At 45.2% G+C, this 20223-nt stretch overlaps 1 protein-coding gene and 1 long non-coding RNA gene across 6 annotated transcripts in view; one reads left to right on the forward strand and one right to left on the reverse strand.

Annotated features, from left to right (window-relative positions):
- LOC116966958 (engulfment and cell motility protein 1) overlaps positions 1-20223 on the forward strand; it is a 314863-nt gene that overhangs the window by 249316 nt on the left and 45324 nt on the right. The window lies entirely within an intron of this gene.
- Positions 4550-19919, reverse strand: LOC116966980. The gene is made up of 3 exons (XR_004410105.1): positions 19910-19919; positions 15848-15851; positions 4550-4589 (listed from the first exon to the last, which is right to left on the reverse strand). It is a non-coding gene; the product is annotated as an uncharacterized LOC116966980 (long non-coding RNA).

A 20223-nucleotide genomic window follows, 5' to 3' on the forward strand; every position in this document is an offset into this window, starting at 1 on the left:
GCAAAGAGTTGTTATATCTTTCCTTTCTGATGTTCATCTGCCAAAGGCCAGAAACCAACAAGTATTTGCTCTTGAGAATGTAAGCTCTATTCTGAGTCTTCGAGGTGTTGGTTGTAGAGAAGATAGCTCCACAGCAATGTTAAAATCATCGGCTGCCAACAGCTCCTGGCTGGGGTTGCAAAGACTGAGTTATCATATGCTGATTGCACAAAGCAATCTGTGCATTCCAATGTGCAAAGTGGTGCTAAATTTCCAGGAACATTTGAGGCTGTGAATTTTAACGTTTAGGGCCCAGGCAGCTGAAGGCGGCCAAGCCAGTGGTGGAAGATGTAACCTCAGGGATGCTCGAAAGGATAGAAGTGAAACTTCATCTTGCAGGGTTACAGAGCTGAAGGGTTTCAGAGATCTAATTGGATGAGATGAGACCATAAGACATAGGAGCGGAATTAGCCCATTGAGTCTGCTCTGCCATTCGATCATGGCTGATCTATTTTTCCCCCTCAACCTCATTTTCTGCCTTTTCCCTGTAACCTTTGGCACCCTTATTAATCAAGAACATATCAATCTCCATTTCAGAAATACCGAATGACTTGATACCGTCTGTGACACTGTGACACAATGACACCGTCTGTGGCAATGAATTAATTGTGGTCAATGTAAATAATCTAAATTAAACTGATGTAGTAAGGTTGTGATTGTCTGTTAAAGATGGCTATACCTGGAAATACCTTGTTATTAACTTTCAAAGTTATGATCAATCAGCATTCTCCTCTAATTTATGAAAGGGCTGCACGTTGGCACAGCAGTACAGTTGCTGCCTTACAGCACCAGAGACCCGGGTTCGATCTGACTACGGGTGTTCTCTGTACGGAGTTTGTACATTTTCCTTGTAGGCTAATAGGCTTCAGTAAAATTGTAAATTGTCCCTAGTGTGTGTAGGATAGTGTTAGTGCATAGAGATCACTGGTCGGTGTGGACTCGGTGGGGCAAAGGACCTATTTCCGCGCTGTATCTCTATAGCCCTATACAACATCAGAGACCTGGGTTTGATCCTGACCTTGGGTCATCTGTGTGAAGTCTGCACATACTCCCAGTGTCTACGTGGGTTTCTCCGGGTGCTCCCGTTTCCTCACACATCTCAAAGAAGTGCGGGCTTGTAAGTTAATTGGCCACTATAAATTGTCCCTAATGTATATGGAGTGGATGAGAAAGTGTCTAACATAGATCTAGTGTGAATGGGTGATCAAATCATGGCTGATCTACCTCTCCCTCCTAACCCCATTCTCCTGCTTTCTCCCCATAACCCCTGACACCTGTACTAATCAATAGGGTAATAGGATCAGCTGAGTTTGGTTGAGCATGTCAGTCAGTCAGCTTACTAGTTATTTGGCTTATGTTGGAATTTTGTTGGTCAGTATATTGATCACTTTGTGGGTGATGTTAGTCTGTCTGCTCTCAGTTCAGTTCACTACTGCATTCTGGAGTTTGAGGGTTAGTCAGCGTGCTGGTCGCTTTAGGCTTTAGAGATACAGAGCGGAAAGAGGCCCTTCGGCCCACTGAGTCTATGCCACCTAGTGATCGCTCCGTACATGAGCACTATCCTACACAATAGAGAACTTACAACTTTACCGATGCCAATTAATCCAATTAATCTGTATGTCTTTGGAGTGTGGGAGGAGCAGCCGGAGAAGACCCACGAGGTCACAGGGTGAACATACAAACTCCGTACAGACAACACCTGTAGTCAGGATTGAGCCAGGGTCTCTGGCGTTGTATGGCAGCTACTCTGTGCCACACTGGGCAGATAATGTTGATCACTTCAGTTGAGTGGTTTAGAATACCGTTAGGAGATATTAATCACTTTGGTTGGGTTATGTTTGTGAGCTTGGATTTTACCCTTCGTGGTGCAGTGTATTAATCTGTATGGTGCTTGGTAAATGTTGATCTTTCAGCTTGTCATTCATTTCTATCTAAACTCTGGAACTAGGCACAAGTAATCTAGACATCGTTAGAGATTGTAAAAGATGTATTTATGGAACTTTGAAATCATCATTGTAGAAGTGTTACCAGTGGTTACAAGTTATCACGCATATTGGATGCTAACAAATTGGGTAGCACGGTGGCTCAGTGGTAGAGTTGCTGCCTCACAGCGCCAGAGACTCGGGTTCGATCCTGATTGTGGGTGCTGTATACATGTCATTAGTACGTTCTCCCTGTGATCGCATAGGTTTTCCCCAGTTTCATCCCACACTCCAAAGATGTTTTTTGTTTGTAGGATAAATTGGCTTTGATAAAAGTTGTAAATTGTCCCTAGTATGTAGGATAGTGTTAGTGTGCGGGGGTCGCTGGTTGGCGCAGACTCAGTTGGCCAAAAGGCCTGTTTCTGCGCTGTATCTCTAAACTAAACTAAAACTGAAAGCCATTATTACCCATTTTGTGTTCGATCCGGCAGCAAAATTGTGTGAAACTAATTAAGATTTGTGCTGTATGTTTATGTTTGGTGTATTTCATAAAGTGCTGGGTCAATTATTAATTAGATTAGATTAGATTTACTTTATTAATCCCCTTATTCAGGGGAAATTCAGATGTCCTGTTTGTGGCTAGAACATGAAATATTTGGGTTTGATTTTGCCTCATCACAATATTAATCATTTAGTAACAGGTTATAAAGAGCCTGTTACATCTGCAGCTCATTGCTCCCTTTCCCTAATGGCTAAGATGATAGAAAGCAGTGAGCAGCTGGCTTGTGGAGACTCCGGTTTCTGCTGTGAGGGATATTCCAATTAGTTCATGGATTGAAGAGTGACAACCGCTCATGTTTGATGAAGAGGGAGGGGGAAAGCCAGGTTCCCATTTCTGATCACGACAAATCTCTCCAGGATATCTCTCACTCCCTTACTAAATCTCCCTTTCTCACTCCCTTACTAAATCTCTCTTTTTCACCCACATTAAATCTCCCTTTCTCCCTGCCTTACTAAATCTCTTTATCGTGCTCCTCTGAAGTATCTTGTGAAAGGCTGCATTATTAATCCTCTCTCTTACTAAATCTCTCTCACTTAAACTCCCTCTGTCTCTCCCTTCCTCTGTTTCTCTCTGACTGAATCTCTCACTCTTTCCCTGTCTGTCTGCCTCTTTCTCTGTCTCTCTGTTTCTCTCTTACTGGATCTATCTATCTTTCACTCTGTCTCTCTCTGTCTTGCTCTCTGTCTCACTCTCTGACTTACTTTCTCTCTCTCTCTCTCCCTCTCTCCCAGTGCCTACCTTTCTCCATCTGCCCCAGCCTTTCCTCATCTGGCTATTTAGTGCAGACATAAAGCTGTAATGTCCAATTGTGCTCACACATCAAAAGCTTTATGATGCACTTAGTAGTGGATGGTGCTTGAATGTAGAAATATATCAGCAGGATTAAATTAGTAATGAGGGATGTGTTAGCATTAAAAATGTAAGCAACGTACAATTTGAGTTATAGATTAACAAACGTCAGGTAGGCCGAACATTCACTGCCTGCAGCACCCATTATAAGCATGATTTCCTGTCTCTCTTAACAATCACAGTTCAGATGTTGCTTTCAAATTAGATCAAACTCCATCTCTGCAATGATATTGTGTAGACGTTGTCAATATCTCTGTTTGCTTTGTTGTTATTTTCTCGCAGCTAACAATGATCTATTCTACATTTTCCTTGATCTCCATTCCCTTTGTCCTATTTCCACACCTTCCGCTTCCTTATCTATGTATCTCCCTCTCCCCTGACATCAGTTTGGAGAAGGGTCTCGACACGAAAGATCACCCATTTCTTCTCACCAGAGATGCTGCCTATCCCGCTGAGTTACTGCAGCATTTTTGTGTCTATTGTCAAAAGACCTGACAGTTTACTGCCGTCCTGCTTAAATTGGCAGAATAGCAAAATGTCAATTGTATGGGATTCCCCTTCCCCCACTCCAGTTGCAAGTAGTGGCCAAAGCGGCTGATTCACGTCGACTGCTGTGGCTGTGACTGAAGACAAGGCTCATTAACACCAGGTTTAGAATTAGGTTTATTATTGTCCTGCATGCCGGGGTGCACTGAGAAGCTTTGTTTTGCATGCTATCCAATCCGATCAGGAGCAGCACAGTGGCGCGGTGGTAGAGTCAAAGATCCTATAGCAAGCAAGATAGATCACTCGACGAAAAAGACGTAGTACGGTCATGGGCAGATTCATGGGTCATTCTCGGCCCCATTTCCGTAACCGGCTTCCGTCTACGCACCAAAGATCCCATAGGATACTAGTGCGGAGACGGAAGCCGGTTACGGAACATCCTCGTAAAAATAAATGTTATTTGGGAAAAATCTTCTCCTCATTTTCAGAATTATAATTTATTAACACAAACTGTTCCCCCGCAACGTTGATTACACTGCGAGTCGGGTCGGGTTACGGAAATGGATGAAAAAAAGGCCCACATTGCGTACTACACGTCAGCCCATTGCATTTAGCAGGAGTGGTCTATCTTTCTTGCTATAGGATCTTTGGGTAGAGTTGCTGCCTTACGGCTCCAGAGACCCAGGTTCGATCCTGACTATGGGTCCTCTCTGTATGGAATGTGTACGTTCCTGCATGGCTTTTCCTCCGGGTGCTCCGGTTTCCGGCTACACTCCAAAGGTTAGTAGGTTTATTGGCTTCAGTAAAGACTGTAAATTGTCCCGAGTGTGTCGGATACCGTTAGCGTATGGAGATCGCTGGTCGGCGTGGACACGGTGGACGGAAGGGCCTGTTTCCGCACTGTATCTCTAAACTAAACTAAAGATCAGATAATGCTGTATAAAAACAATGTATAATATCTGATCTGACTTCAAGTCAAGAGTCAAGAGAGTTTATTGTCATGTGTCCCAGATAGGACGATGAAATTCTTGCTTGCTGCAGCACAACAGAGTATTTATTGTAAACAAAAATACAGAACAGTTCAACTTGGAGGCTTCCACAAAATACCTCAGAGGAGTACTTGTGAAGTTCGTCCATGTTGTAACATGGGAAATGCAACAGATATTGTGTGCACAGCAAGGGACCCACTAACAGCAGTTTTGGTCGTGATCAGATAATGGATGGATGAGTGGCTATTAAACCACTTCGTGTTTTGAGCGGGGGTTACTTTAGTGAACAGCAGCATGTAATTCAACAAAGATAGACACAAAAAGCTGGAGTAACTCAGTGTGCCACCCAGCATCTCTGGAGAAAAGGAATGGGTGATGTTTCGGGTCGAGGCCCTTCTTAAGAGTCAGGGGAGAGGGAACCGAGAGATGTCAAAAGGTACATGGAACAAATTAATGTAATATATGCAAAAAGTCAGATCAAAGCCAGCAACGATGATCAAGGGAAGCTGGAGCCCAGAATGGTCCATTGACGCATAAATTAAACATACACATTTACACAGGCATAAATATGAGCATGTTATTTCAAAAGTACAGCGCGTAAATTAGGTTTTGGTATTAATTAACCAAGCGCATTATTACCAAAACATAAACCAAACACGTGTAAAACACGAGTGGTCTGTATTAGCCCGGACACCAACAACAGCTCCTCTTTGATAACCTGGCGTGCAATTTTTGGATTAGCACATCATCTGAAAGCTGGCACTTCTGACAGTACGGCATTCCCTAAGTCCGTATAAATGTTGTGCTCAAGTGTCTGGAGTGAAGGTAGAAGCGGCTGTTTTCTGAAGGAGAGGTTGCTGGTAATGTACCCAGCTGGCATTGACCCTGGCATCCTCAAGCTATTGAGCATGTTTTTTTTAATCCCAGTTGGCCCCCGTGTGGAAATCACCTTAAGATGATAAACAATGTGTAATCAAGCACGTTAGACAGCTGCTTAGAACTGCAGATCTGAATATCAGCCAGAGTTGCGCAATGATTTGCCAATTCTCTTCACATTGCATTATTTCCACATAGACGATAACTTGATTTGAAGCATCTACACTTAGGGACGGCATGGCAGCACAGCGGCAGACTTGCTGCCTTACAGCGCCAGGGACTCAGGTTTGATCCTGACTAAGGGTGCTTGTCTGTACGGAGTTTATACACTCTCCCCGTGATCTGCATGAGTTTTCTCCATGATCTCTGGTTTTTACCCACACTCTAAAGACCTACAGGTTTGTAGGTTAATTGGCTTGGTATAGATGTAAATTGTGCGGGGATCGCTGGTCGGCGCGGGCTCGGTGGGCCGAGGGACCTGTTTCCGCGCTGTATCGCCAAACAAAACTAAACTAAAAAGAGGCTGTGGAAATGTGCACGTCCTTCCCCCACCCTAGTCCTCTTCCTAATTTCACTGCTTGTATCCCTTCTTTATCTCCTCGTCCCCAGCCAACAATGGACCATTGTGGGCTCCACCTTTCCTGAGTTATCGATGCAAGCTCTGATTTGTTCTGTACCTATTCATACCTCTAGTTTCCCATTCCCCTGACTCTCAGTCTGATGATCGACCCAAACGTCATCTATTCCTTCTCTCCAGAGATGCTGCCTGACGCGCTGAGTTACTCCACCATTTTGTGTCCATCTTCCGTGCGAACCAGCATCTACAGTTCCTTCTGGTCATGTGCTGTTATGCTCGCGTGTTGTCTATTTCCTGTTGTTGTTAATGAGTTGTTTATTGTAAAAAACAAAACAATGAATACTTTTCTATTCATTCAGACAATAACATACACCAAATGAGTTAATACTTAAGTCCTGAGAGTAAGCGCTATACCCTTGAAGTGTAAAAGAACAGAGATTGACAGTCTGTAAAGCAGTCCTAATCTGAAATGTCAGCTATCTGTGTTCTCCAGAGATGGTGCCTGACCCGCTGTGTCCTTTATTGCTGCAATAACCCACTGCATATGCTCCCATTGCTATTATTGTGGTTGCATGTAATTGGAGCATGAAAACAGAAGGTTTCATTGACATGTAAGCCAGTGCAAAATTAGCTGTTCAATCCCAAGTATCCTTGGAGTTGGAAAATTCAGCATTGAAAGGGATGTTCCATATGGTACTCCTTTTACAACTTGTCATCGGAGTTGCTGCATTAACATTGCCCTCCAGTCTCAACTCCTATCTACCAAACATTATAGACATAAAATACGTCCAAAATCTGCCATCTGTAACGTCTCACAAAAGTGCTGTTCACCTTCAGCGCTGTATTTGCCAGAGTCTAGCAGTGCTTCAATTTTAATATCTTTCCTCTCTTCCCCTCTCTCTCTATCTCTATCGCTATCTCTAGATCTCCCAAATTCATATCTTTCTATCTATATCAGTTTAGTTTATTGCCACGTGTACCGAGGTACAGTGAAAAGCTTTTGTTGTGTGCTAACCAGTCAGCAGAAAGACGATACATGATTACAATCGAGCCATTTACAGTGTATAGATACATGATAAGGGAATAACGTTTTGTGCAAGGTAAAGCCAGCAAAATCCAATCAAAGAAAGTCCAAGGGTCACTAAAGAAGTAGATAGTAGTTCAGCACTGCTCCCTGGTTGTGGTAGGATGATTCATTTACCTGATAACAGCTGGGAAGAAACTGTCCCTGAATCTGGAGGTGTGCGTTTTCACATTTCCATACCTTTTGCCCGATGGGAGGAGAGGGAGTGGCAAAGACTCGTCTTTGATTATGCTGCTGGCCTTGCCGAGGCAGTGTGAAGTGTAGATGGAGTCAATGGAAGGGAGGTTGGTTTGTGTGATGGTCTGGGCTGCGTTCACAATTTGCTGCAATTTCTTGCGGTCTTGGATGGAGCTGTTCCCAAACCATATTTCTATCTCTATCTCTAGAATTCCCAAATTCTTATCTCTATATTTCTACATCTACCTCTACCTCTATTTGTCTTTCTCTCTATCCGTCTCTCTCTGTCTCTCAAATTCCTATCCTGCTCCATATCTCGTCTTCAGATGTAGCATGGAAGCAGGGCCTTTGGCCCAGCCAGTCCACGCTAAACACTGATCACCCATTTACTCTAGTTCTATGTTATCTCACTTTTGCATCCACTCCCAACACACTGGGGACATACAGAGGCCGATTAACCTACAAGTTGGAGAAAACCAGATGTCCCGGAGGAAAGCCACGCGTTTAGAAACATAGAAAATAGGTGCAGGAGTAGGCCATTCGGCCCTTAGAGCCTGCACCGCCATTCAATATGATCATGACTGATCAACCATCTCAGTATCCTGTACCTGCCTTCTCTCCATACCCCCTGATCCCTTTAGCCACAAGGGCCACATCTAACTCCCTCTTAAACATAGCCAATGAACTGGCCTCAACTACTTTCTGTGTGCTACAGATTCACCATTCTCTGTGTGAAGAAACAAATTTTCTTAAAAGACTTCCCCCTTATACTTAAACCGTGACCCCTTGTTCTGGACTTCCCCAACATCGGCAATAATCTTCCTGCATCTAGCCTGTCCAACCCCTTAAGAATTTTGTAAGTTTCTATAAGATCCCCCCTCAATCTTCTAAATTCTAGCGAGTACAAGCCGAGTCTATCCAGTCTTTCTTCATATGAAAGTCCTGCCATCCCAGGAATCAATCTGGTGAACCTTCTCTGTTCTCCCTCTATGGCAATAATGTCTTTCCTCAGATTAGGAGACCAAAATTGTACGGAGGGAGAACGTGCATGGGGTGGAGATCGCTATCAAAACATGGGGGGGACACAATTCCTTGGTGGTTGTGGGCCCTGTGGACAGTAACATCGGGAGCTGACCTGGTTGGTGACTGACTCCGAACTCCAGCAACAGCAGCTTAGTTCGCCCGAATCGTGGGACTTCAATCGGCCCATTTGCGGGGCCTTTCATTGCCCGGTGCGGCTTAAAACCATCACCGGGCAGGGGCTTCAACATCGGGAGCCTCGATCGCTTCGACGCAGCAATTTGTCCGCGGGGCGATGGAAGATCCCGCGGCCGATTTTAAACCGCGCCGGGCGTTGAAAGGCCCTGCGAACGGGCCGGTTCAAGCTCCGCTCTATGATCTTTGCTCCACCAGGACTTCTCCCTCCTCCAATCACCACGCTCTATCCACAGTCCCACCCCCCTACTTCCGCCTCAGACCGACACCTCCCTCCTCCAATCATTGCGCTGAATCATCATGTCCCGCCCCCCCTCCCACCCCCACTGCCTGCTGACCGACGTCTCTCTCGTCCAATCGGCGCCTTCGATCATCAGTCCCACCCCCACTGTCTCGCGGAAAGCGGAGATTTTTAATAGATTTTTTTTTCCCACCAAATTTTAAAATCCAGATTACAAAACATGGGGGGGGGGATTGTCCCCCACCTCTCAAAACATGGGGGGGGGGGGAGGAGTCTCCCTGTCCCCCCCGGGATATCCGCCCATGGAAGTGGGAGGAATCCGGAGCACCCAGAGGAAAACCACACGGTCGCAGGGAGAACGTACAAACTCATCACAGGCAGCACCCAGGGTCAGGATCGAACCCGGGTCACCGGTGCTGTGAGGCAGCAACTCTGCCAGCTGCACCACTGGGTCGCATTGGATAATCAATTGCCCATTTTGAATCACACAAGACAAATACCCAGCAGCCTGTACTCTGAACATCAACATTTCCTCAAAGATGAAATCTAACTCTTAGTTTATTTTAGTTTGGAGATAGAGCATGGAAACAGGCTATCGAGTCCACGTCGACCAGCGATCACCCGTACACTAGCATTGTCCTGCACACTGAATAATTTACAGAAGTCAATAAGCCTGCAAACCTGCACGTCCTTGGAGTGTGGGAGGAAACCAGAGCACCCGGAGAAAACCCACGGGATCACAGGGAGAACGTGGGAACTCCGTACAGACAGCACCCGTAGTCAGGATCAAATCCAGGTCTCGGGCGCTGTAAAGCAGCAACTCTACCGCTGCACCACCGTGCTACACCTTCACCTCTCTGGTGAAGCTTTTGGTTACCAGATCTAACAGCTCCAGTTGTGTCCCACTGTCAGATGTGTGTGATGCTCAATCATACACCAGTGTAACATGTTCAGATTTTTACAACATTGAAGGTGCTGTACAAATGCAAGTTGTTACTGTTATTGTTGAGAATTTAATTCTATACATCCTCAGATGGAAGATTCAAACCTTATAAAATGGGCTTCTTACAAGAATTCTCTCATTTGGATTTCTGAGGTTTTTCTGTCTTTACTGCATTTAATTTGAATTTGCTTTATTTGAATTGTGCGTTCACGCATTGAAAAACTGAATTAAAAAACCTTGTATTGCGTTGGTTAAACTGTGTAATTGAAATTTTTCATTTAGATCAGTAAATTAACTTGAGGCAACAGGGCTAGAATATAATTGAAGCAGGTTTATTTGGCTGGGAACCTGAAGCCACCAATCTTTATTCTGGGTTGTAGACCTTGGCGAATGTGCAATGTAAGAGCAAATCTACAGTGAGGAGGAGCTGGTTAAGAGCATCGAGGAGGGGAGCTGTGCTGAACCACTATCAACCTCTTTGATGTCCCTCGGACTATCCTTGACCGGACTTTGCTGGCTTTACCTTGCATTAAACGTTATTCCCTTATCACGTATCTGGACACTTAAATGGATCGATTGTAACCATGTGGTAGACACAAAATGCTGGAGTAACTCAGCGGGTCAGGCAGCATCTGTGGAGAGAAGGAATGGGTGACATTTCAGGTCGAGACCCTTCTTCAGCGATTGTAATCATGTATTGTCTTTCTGCTGACTGGTTAGTACGGAACAAAAAGCTTTGTGACAATAAACTAAACTAAACTGAACTAAGAGATCTGTGCAAAAAGCCATTGACATTGGATGCTATAATAGTAATGAGGAAAGATTGAAAAGACAAGGCTTGTATTCACTGGAGTTTAGAAGGATGAGGGGAGATCTTATAGAAACATATAAAATTATGAAAGGGCTGGACAAGCTAGATGCAGGAAAAATGTTCCCAATGTTGGGCGAGTCCAGAACCAGGGGCCACAGTCTTAGAATATAGGGGAGGCCATTTAAGACTGAGATGAGAAAAAACGTTTTCACCCAGAGAGTTGTGAATTTGTGGAATTCCCTGCCACAGAGGGCAGTGGAGACCAAATCACTCGATGGATTTAAGAGAGAGTTAGATAGAGTTCTAGGGGCTAGTGGAATCAAGGGATATGAGGAGCAGGCAGGCACGGGTTATTGATTGGGTACGATCAGCCATGTTCATAATGAATGGTGGTGCTGGCTCGAAGGGCCGAATGGCCTCCTCCTGCACCTATTTTCTATGTTTCTATGAATGGACACAAAAGGAAATGTCAGGACATGATGTCAGAGCTGCAGATACTATCGCAACATTTAAGAAACATGTAGACAGGTACATGCCTAGGACAAGTCCTAGTCATAAGTATAACCATATAACATATAACAATTACAGCACGGAAACAGGCCATCTCGACCCTTCTAGTCCGTGCCGAACACGTATTCTCCCCTAGTCCCATATACCTGCGCTCAGACCATAACCCTCCATTCCTTTCCCGTCCATATAACTATCCAATTTATTTTTAAATGATAAAAACGAACCTGCCTCCGCCACCTTCACTGGAAGCTCATTCCACACAGCCACCACTCTCTGAGTAAAGAAGTTACCCCTCATGTTACCCCTAAACTTCTGTCCCTTAATTCTCAAGTCATGTCCCCTTGTTTGAATCTTCCCTACTCTCAGTGGGAAAAGCTTATCCACGTCAACTCTGTCTATCCCTCTCATCATTTTAAAGACCTCTATCAAGTCCCCCCTTAACCTTCTGCGCTCCAAAGAATAAAGCCCTAACTTGTTCAACCTTTCTCTGTAACTTAGTTGCTGAAACCCAGGCAACATTCTAGTAAATCTCCTCTGTACTCTCTCTATTTTGTTGACATCCTTCCTATAATTAGGCAACCAAAATTGTACACCATACTCCAGAATTGGCCTCACCAATGCCTTGTACAATTTTAACATTACATCCCAACTTCTATACTCAATGCTCTGATTTATAAAGGCCAGCACACCAAAAGCTTTCTTTACCACCCTATCTACATGAGATTCCACTTTCAGGGAACTGTGCTCAGTTATTCCCAGATCCCTCTGTTCACCTGCATTCTTCAATTCCCTACCATTTACCATGTACGTCCTATTTTGATTTGTCCTGCCAAGATGTAGCACCTCACACTTATCAGCATTAAACTCCATCTGCCATCTTTCAGCCCACTCTTCCAACTGGCATAAATCTCTCTGTAGACTTTGAAAAACTACTTCATTATCCACAACCCCACCTATCTTAGTATCATCTGCATACTTACTAATCCAATTTACCACACCATCATCCAGATCATTGATGTACATGACAAACAACAGTGGATCCAACACAGATCCCTGTGGCACCCCACTAGTCACTGGCCTCCAACCTGACAAACAACCATCCACCATTACTCTCTGGCATCTCCCATTCAGCCACTGTTGAATCCATCTTGCTACTCCACCATTAATACCCAACCATTGAACCTTCTTCACCAACCTTCCATGAGGAACCTTGTCAAAGGCCTTACTGAAGTCCATATATACAACATCCACTGCTTTACCCTCATCAATTTCCCGAGTAACCTCTTCAAAAAATTCAAGAAGATTAGTCAAACATGACCTTCCAGGCACAAATCCATGTTGACTGTTCCTAATCAGACCCTGTTTATCCAGATGCTTATATATATTATCTCTAAGTATCCTTTCCATTAATTTGCCCACCACTGACGTCAAACTAACAGGTCTATAATTGCTAGGTTTACTCTTGGACCCCTTTTTAAACAATGGAGCAACATGCGCAGTACGCCAATCCTCGGGGACCATTCCCGTTTCTAATGACATTTGAAATATTTCTGTCATAGCCCCTGCTATTTCCACACTAACTTCCCTCAATGTCCTAGGGAATATCCTGTCCGGACCTGGAGACTTATCCACTTTTATATTTCTCAAAAGTGTCAGTACTTCCTCTTCTTTGAATCTCATAGTTTCCATAGCTACTGTACTTGTTTCCCTTACCTCACATAATTCAATATCCTTCTCCTTGGTGAATACCGAAGAAAAGAAATTGTTCAATATCTCCCCCATCTCTTTTGGCTCTGCAGATAGCTGTCCACTCTGACTCTCTAATGGACCAATTTTATCCCTCGTTATCCTTTTGCTATTAATATAGCTGTAGAAACCCTTTGGATTTACTTTCACCTTACTTGCCAAAGCAACCTCATATCTTCTTTTAGCTTTTCGTGTCCAATTTCCCTTGAAAACCATGGCTCTTTCCAATTTTTACTATTTCCTTTCAACCGAACAGGGACATAAAGATTCTGTACTCTTAAAATTTCACCTTTAAATGTACTCCATTTCTCTTCCACATCTTTCCCATAAAACAAACTGTCCCAATTTACTCCTTTTAAATCCTTTCGCATCTCCTCAAAGTTAGCCTTTCTCCAATCAAAAATCTCAACCCTAGGTCCAGTTCTGACCCTCTCCATAATTATATTGAAACTAATGGTATTGTGATCACTGGTCCCGAACTGTTCCCCAACGCATACCTCTGCCACCTGACCCGTCTCATTTCCTAACAGGAGGTCCAGCACCGCCCCTTCTCTAGTAGGTACTTCTATGTATTGCTGCAAAAAACTATCCTGCACACATTTTACAAACTCCAACCCATCCAGCCCATTTACAGAATGTGTTTCCCAGTCTATGTGTGGAAAATTGAAATCTCCCACAATCACTACCTTGTGCTTACTACTAATATCTGCTATCTCCTTACATATTTGCTTTTCCAATTCTCGCTCCCCATTTGGCGGTCTATAATACACCCCTATAAGTGTTGCTACACCTTTCCCATTTCTCAGTTCCACCCAAATAGCCTCCCTAGACGAGCCCTCTAATCTATCCTGCCAAAGCACTGCTGTAATATCTTCCCTGATAAGCAATGCAACACCTCCACCTCTTGCCCCTCCAATTCTATCACACCTGAAGCAACGAATTCCTGGAATATTTAGTTTCCAATCACAGCCCTCCTGCAACCATGTTTCACTGATCGCCACAACATCATACTTCCAGGTGTCAATCCAGGCTCTAAGTTCATCCACCTTTCTTACAATGCTCCTAGCATTAAAATATACACATTTAAGAAACCCACCCTCTCTTATTCTCTGTTTATTGTCTTTTTCTTCTCTCTCCCCTACATTTTCGGTCAGAGTGCTACCATTCTCTGCCTCCTGCCTCACACACTGACTGCTAGCTTTCCCAATTTGAGTCCCTCCCCCCAACCATACTAGTTTAAAGTCTCCCCAGTAGTCTTTGCAAATCTCCCCGCCAGGATATTGGTCCCCCTCGAGTTCAAGTGCAACCCGTCCTTTCTGTACAGGTCGCACCTTCCCCAAAAGAGGTCCCAATGATCCAGAAACTTGAATCCATACCCACTGCACCAGTCCCTCATCCACTCATTTATCCTCCACCTCGCTCCATTCCTACTCTCACTGTCACGTGGCACAGGCAGTAATCATGAGATTGTTACCTTTGCAGTCCTTCTCCTTAACTCTCTACCTAACTCCCTAAATTCTTCTTTCAGGACCTCTTCTCTTTTTTTACCTATGTCGTTGGTACCTATATGTACCACAACCTCAGGCTCCTCTCCCTCCCATTTCAGGATTTCTTGGACACGTTCAGACACATCCCTGACCCTGGCACCAGGGAGGCAAACTACCATCCGGGTCTCCTGTCTGCATCCACAGAATCGCCTATCCGACCCCCTGACTATAGAGTCTCCTATTACAATTGCCCTCCTCTTCTTTTCCTTACCCTTCTGAGCAACAGGACCGGTCTTTGTGCCAGAGGCCCGGCCGCTGTCGCTGCCCCCAGGTAGGCTGTCTCCCCCACCCTTACTCAGGAGTACTTATTTTCAAGGTGTACAGCCACCGGGGTACTCACCAGTCCCTGCCTCTGCCCATTGCCCTTCCTAACTGTGACCCAGTTGTCTGCCTCCCTTCTTGGAGTGACCACCTCTCTGTAACTCCTTTCTATGACCTCCTCGCTCGCCCTGAGCAGACAGAGGTCATCGAGTTGCTGTTCCAGGTTCCTAACACGGTCCCTTAGGAGCCCCATCTCGATGCACCTGGCGCAGATGTGGACGTCTGGAGGGCACTCAGACTCCATGACCTCCCACATCTGACATCCAGAACAGTAAACTGCCCTGGCCCTCATTCCCCCCCTTATCCCAATACAATAAAGCCTTACCCGGGATACAAGCCAATCAGCTGCTTCCTCTAGTCCGTTCGACCAATCAGCGGCTTCCTCAAGCCCACTTAATTTGAAGTGTGATCTGCGAATGGAACGTTGCAGATTGTGGCTCCACCCTCCCTCACCACCGGCTCCTGGGCCTCTTGAAACAAGCCCCGCGATGGGTTTTACACTCAACACACGGACGTCTCTCCTCCCTCACCACCGGCTCCTGGGCCTCTGCTGAAACAAGCCCCGCGCTGGGTTTTACACTCAACACAAGGACGTCGCTCCTCCCTCACCACCGCTCCTGGGCCTCTGCTGAAACAAGCCCCGCGATGGGTTTTACACTCAACACAAGGACGTCGCTCCTCCCTCACCACCGGCTCCTGGACCTCTGTTGAAACAAGCCCCGCGCTGGGTTTTTGAACTCACCGGATTAGGAGTAGAAATAGGCCATTTGGCCCATCAAGACTACTTTGCCACTCAATCATGGCTGATCTGTCTCTCCCTCCTAACCCCATTCTCCTGCCTTCTCCATATAACCTCTGACACCAGTACTATTCAAAAATCTATCTCTGCCTTAAAAAAATCCACTGACTTGGCATTTATACAATTCTGTGGCAAAGAATTCCACAGATTCACCACCCTCTGACTAAATACATTTCTTCTCATCTCCTTCATAAAAGAACGTCCTTTAATTCTGAGGCTATGACCTCTAGTTCTAGAATCTCCCTCTAGTGGAAACAACCTCTCTACATCCACTCTATCGAAGCTCTGCATGTTTAAATGAGGACCCCCCCCTCATTCTTCTAAACTTCAGCGAGTACAGGCCCTGTGACGACAAACACTCCCGAGTCCCTTTGCGCCTTCAATTTCTGGATTCTCTCCCCATTTAGAAAATAGTCCATGCCTTTATTCCTACTACCAAAATGTATGACTCCACACTTTGCTACACTATATTCCATCTGCCACTCTCTGCCCACTCTTCCAGGTTTAGAGGGATATTGGCCGAAAGCAGGCTGGTGGGACTAGTGTAGGCGGGGTATGTTGGTCGGCGTGGGCAAGTTGTGCCGAAGGGCTTCTTTCTGCATTGCTACCAAAACATGGGGGGACACAATTTCTTGATGGCCGCGCGCATGCGCACACACACACACACACACACATGCGCGAGGCTTTGGAGGGTTCAGCCGTGGACCCTGTGGACGGTAACATCGGGAGCTGACCTGGTTGGTGACCGACTCCGAATCCCTGCAATAGCAGCTTCGTCCGCCCCGAATCATGGGGCTTGTATCGGCCTGTTTATGGGGTCTTTTATCGCCCGGCGCGGCTTAAACATGGCCGGTGGGGGCTTCAATATCTTGATCGCCTCGACGCAGCAGTTTGATTTTAAGCCGCTCCGGGCGATGAAAGGCCTCGTGAACAGGCCGATTCAGCCATTGGAAAGATTCTGATACCCGCTTGAATCTTTCAAAAGCTACAATGTGATAAATAACACAAACAAATAAAACTGAAGCAAATAAAGGCAAACAGAAGTACTAACCTTGGAGGGGGGAGAGAGAGAGAGAGAGAGAGATGGGAAAAAAATCTAAATAACGTGAGTGACCGTGAATGAGGGACTTACCTGCAAGCCAGCCAGGAAACCCGTTCGACCGGAGCCCTTAATGACCTGACCCATTTAAATCCGATACCCGTTTAAATCTTTCCCAACCACCAATACATCCAATTAGTTCAAATGGTAATTGCATCTGCATCTGACAGCTTTAAGAAATTCTCTGTGAATACCTTCAGTAATACTTGAAGGTCAAAACACAATTGGTGACACATCGTGTTAATACGATGTTAATGGAGACATTTAATAAGCGCTTAACAGTGACACCCCTACTGTCTCGTGGAAAGCGGAGATTTTATTAGATTTTTTTTCAAAATCCGGATTACAAAACATGGGCAGGATTGTCCGCCACATCTCAAAACATGGGATGGGTCTGTCCCCCCTTCCCCCTTCCCCCACCCCCGGGATTTCCGTCCATGATTGTATGAGTCAATTGCCCAGTCAAGTGCTTGAATTCAAGGAATATCTTTAAGGAGGATATTTTGTAAGAGAATTCCAGAGATTTTGGCTCAGTGGCAGGCATTGCCATTGGAGCAATTAAACTCCAGAATACATTAAGGGCGGCACAGTGGAGCAGCTATTAGAGCCAGCAACCTGTGTATGATCCTGTGTGGAGTTTGCATGTTCTCCGTCTGACCATGTGGATTATCTCCAGTTTTGAAAGTGGGATAACATGGAATTAGTGTGAACGGGTGATTGATGGTTGCCGTGGACTTGGTCGGCTATACGGCCTTTCAACATGCTGCATCTCTAAAGAAAAGTGGTGCGACCATATTTCTGACCATGTCATAGGTTCTAGCAGCAGAACTAGGCCATTCAGCCCATCTAGTCTACTCTGCCCTTCAATCATGTCTGATCTATCTTTCCCTTTCAACCCAATTCTCCTGCCTTCTCCCCATAACCCCTGACACCCGTACGGATCTACATTCTGTAGGGGCAGCAGATGACAAAAGTGGTCTGAGTGTTTTCAAGAGAGAGTTAGATTTAGCTCTTAGGGCTAAAGGAATCTAGGAAAATGGGCAAGTGAGAGCCAGTGGATGAAGTGTACCTGGACTTTCAGAAAGCATTTGATAAGTCCCACATAGGAGATTAGTGGGCAAAATTAGGGCACGTGGTATTGGGGGTAGAGTGCTGACATGGATAGAGAAGTGGTTGGCAGACAGGAAACAAAGAGTAGGGATTAACGGGTCCCTTTCAGAATGGCAGGCAGTGACTAGTGGGGTACCGCAAGGCTCGGTGCTGGGACCGCAGTTATTTACAATATTCATCTATGATTTGGATGAAGGGATTCAAAGCAACATTAGCAAATTTGCAGATGACACAAAGCTGGGTGGCAGTGTGAACTGTGAGGAGGATGCTATGAGAATACAGGGTGACTTGGACTGGTTGGGGGAGTGGGCAGATGCATGGCAGATGAAGTTTAATGCGGATAAATGTGAGGTTATCCACTTTCGTAGCAAAAGCAGGAAGGCAGATTACTCTAAATGGCGTCAAGTTGGGAAAAGGGGAAGTACAACGGGATCTGGGGGTCCTTGTACATCAGTCTATGAAAGTAAGCATGCAGGTACAGCAGGCAGTGAAGAAAGCGAATGGCATGTTGGCCTTTATAACAAGAGGAATCGAATATAGGAGCAAAGAGGTCCTTCTGCAGTTGTGCAGAGCCCTAGTGAGCACACCTGGAGTATTGTGTGCAGTTTTGGTCCCCTAATTTGAGGAAGGACATTCTTGCTATTGAGGGAGTGCAGCGTAGGTTTACAAGGTTAATTCCCGGGATGGCGGGACTGTCATATGCTGAGAGAATGGAGCAGCTGGGCTTGTACACTCCGGAGTTTAGAAGGATGAGAGGGCATCTCATTGAAACATATAAGATTGTTAAGGGTTTGGTCACGCTAGAGGCAGGAAACATGGTCCCAATGTTGGGGGAGTCCAGAACCAGGGGCCACAGTTTAAGAATAAGGAGTAAGCAATTTAGAACGGAGACGAGGAAACACTTTTTCTCACAGAGAGTGGTGAGTCTGTGGAATTCTCTGCCTCAGAGGACGGTGGAGGCAGGATTTCTGGATGCTTTCAAGAGAGTGCTAGATAGGACTCTTAAAAATAGCGGAGTCAGGGGATATGGGGAGAAGGCAGGAACGGGGTACTGATTGGGGATGATCAGCCATGATCACATTGAATGGCGGTGCTGGCTCGAAGGGCCGAATGGCCTACCCCTGCACCTATTGTCTATTGTCTATTGATATGGGGAAAAAGCAGGAACGGGGTACTGATTTTTGGATGAACATCCATGATCATATTAAATGGCGGCGCTGACTCGAAGGGCCGAATGGCCTACTCCTGCACCTATTTTCTCTCATGTCACAAGTTGCAATTTGTTCATGGTATTTATTCATTAGTGCTCTCGACTATCGATGCTACTTTAAATGAATAGTCAGAAGGAATGGAGAAGCAAACTTGCTGAGGGAGGAACTGCAGATAGTGGTTTAAACCGAAGATAGACACAAAATGCTGGAGTAATTCAGCAGGCCAGGCACCATTCCTTCTTTCTAGAGATTCTGCCTTTCCCGCTGAATTGCACCAGCATTTTGGGTCTATCTAAGGAAAATTGCTTGTCGTGTGCGAAGAACGAAAGAACCTTTGTTTACAAATGATTTATGTGCTCTGCGACTGCGGCATTGGACAGGAGACGTGATTGAGCCAGAGAGCTCGAATACACATCCCATCGCCCCAGGAGAGAGATAGAGCGAGACTGGGTTCTGACTGTTAGAGTCATTGGAAACAAATCTCACAGTAACGCACTATTGGGAACGAGACAGGCCTTTTAATTTGACAAGAAAACTGACATTTTTTTCCATTTGAGAAATAATTAAGGAAATAAAAATAAAATAAATAAAGCTTTTAAAACATTAAATGATAAATAATACTGCTCTCAGTGTACAGATATGTTCCCAAGCAAGTCTAGTTAGAGTACACCTTTCCACAGAAACATTTGTATACTTTTCTCTCTCCCTGTTACTTTTTAAGGTAAAATCTTTATGAAATTCTCGGTTGTAGAAGTTGCTTCTTTAGTTTAGTGATGAACAGGCCCTACAGCCCACTGTGTCCACGCCAACCATTGATCTAGACAGACACAAAAAGCTGGAGGAACTCAGCGGGTCAGGCAGCATCTCTGGAGAAAAGGAATGGGTGACGTTTTGGGTTGAGACGGGTCTGAAAAAGGGTCTTGACCCAAAACGTCGCCTATTCCTTTTCTCCAGAGATGCTGCCTGACCCGCTGAGTTACTCCAGCTTTTTGAGTCTGTCTTCGGTTTAAACCGGCATCTGCAGTTCTTCCCTTCCCCACTAACCATCGATCACCTGTTCACACTAGTTCTATGTTACTCCACTTTCTCATCCACTCCCGACACACTAG

This window comes from Amblyraja radiata, chromosome 2, assembly GCF_010909765.2.
Source record: "Amblyraja radiata isolate CabotCenter1 chromosome 2, sAmbRad1.1.pri, whole genome shotgun sequence".
NCBI classification, from domain to species: Eukaryota; Metazoa; Chordata; class Chondrichthyes; order Rajiformes; family Rajidae; genus Amblyraja; species Amblyraja radiata.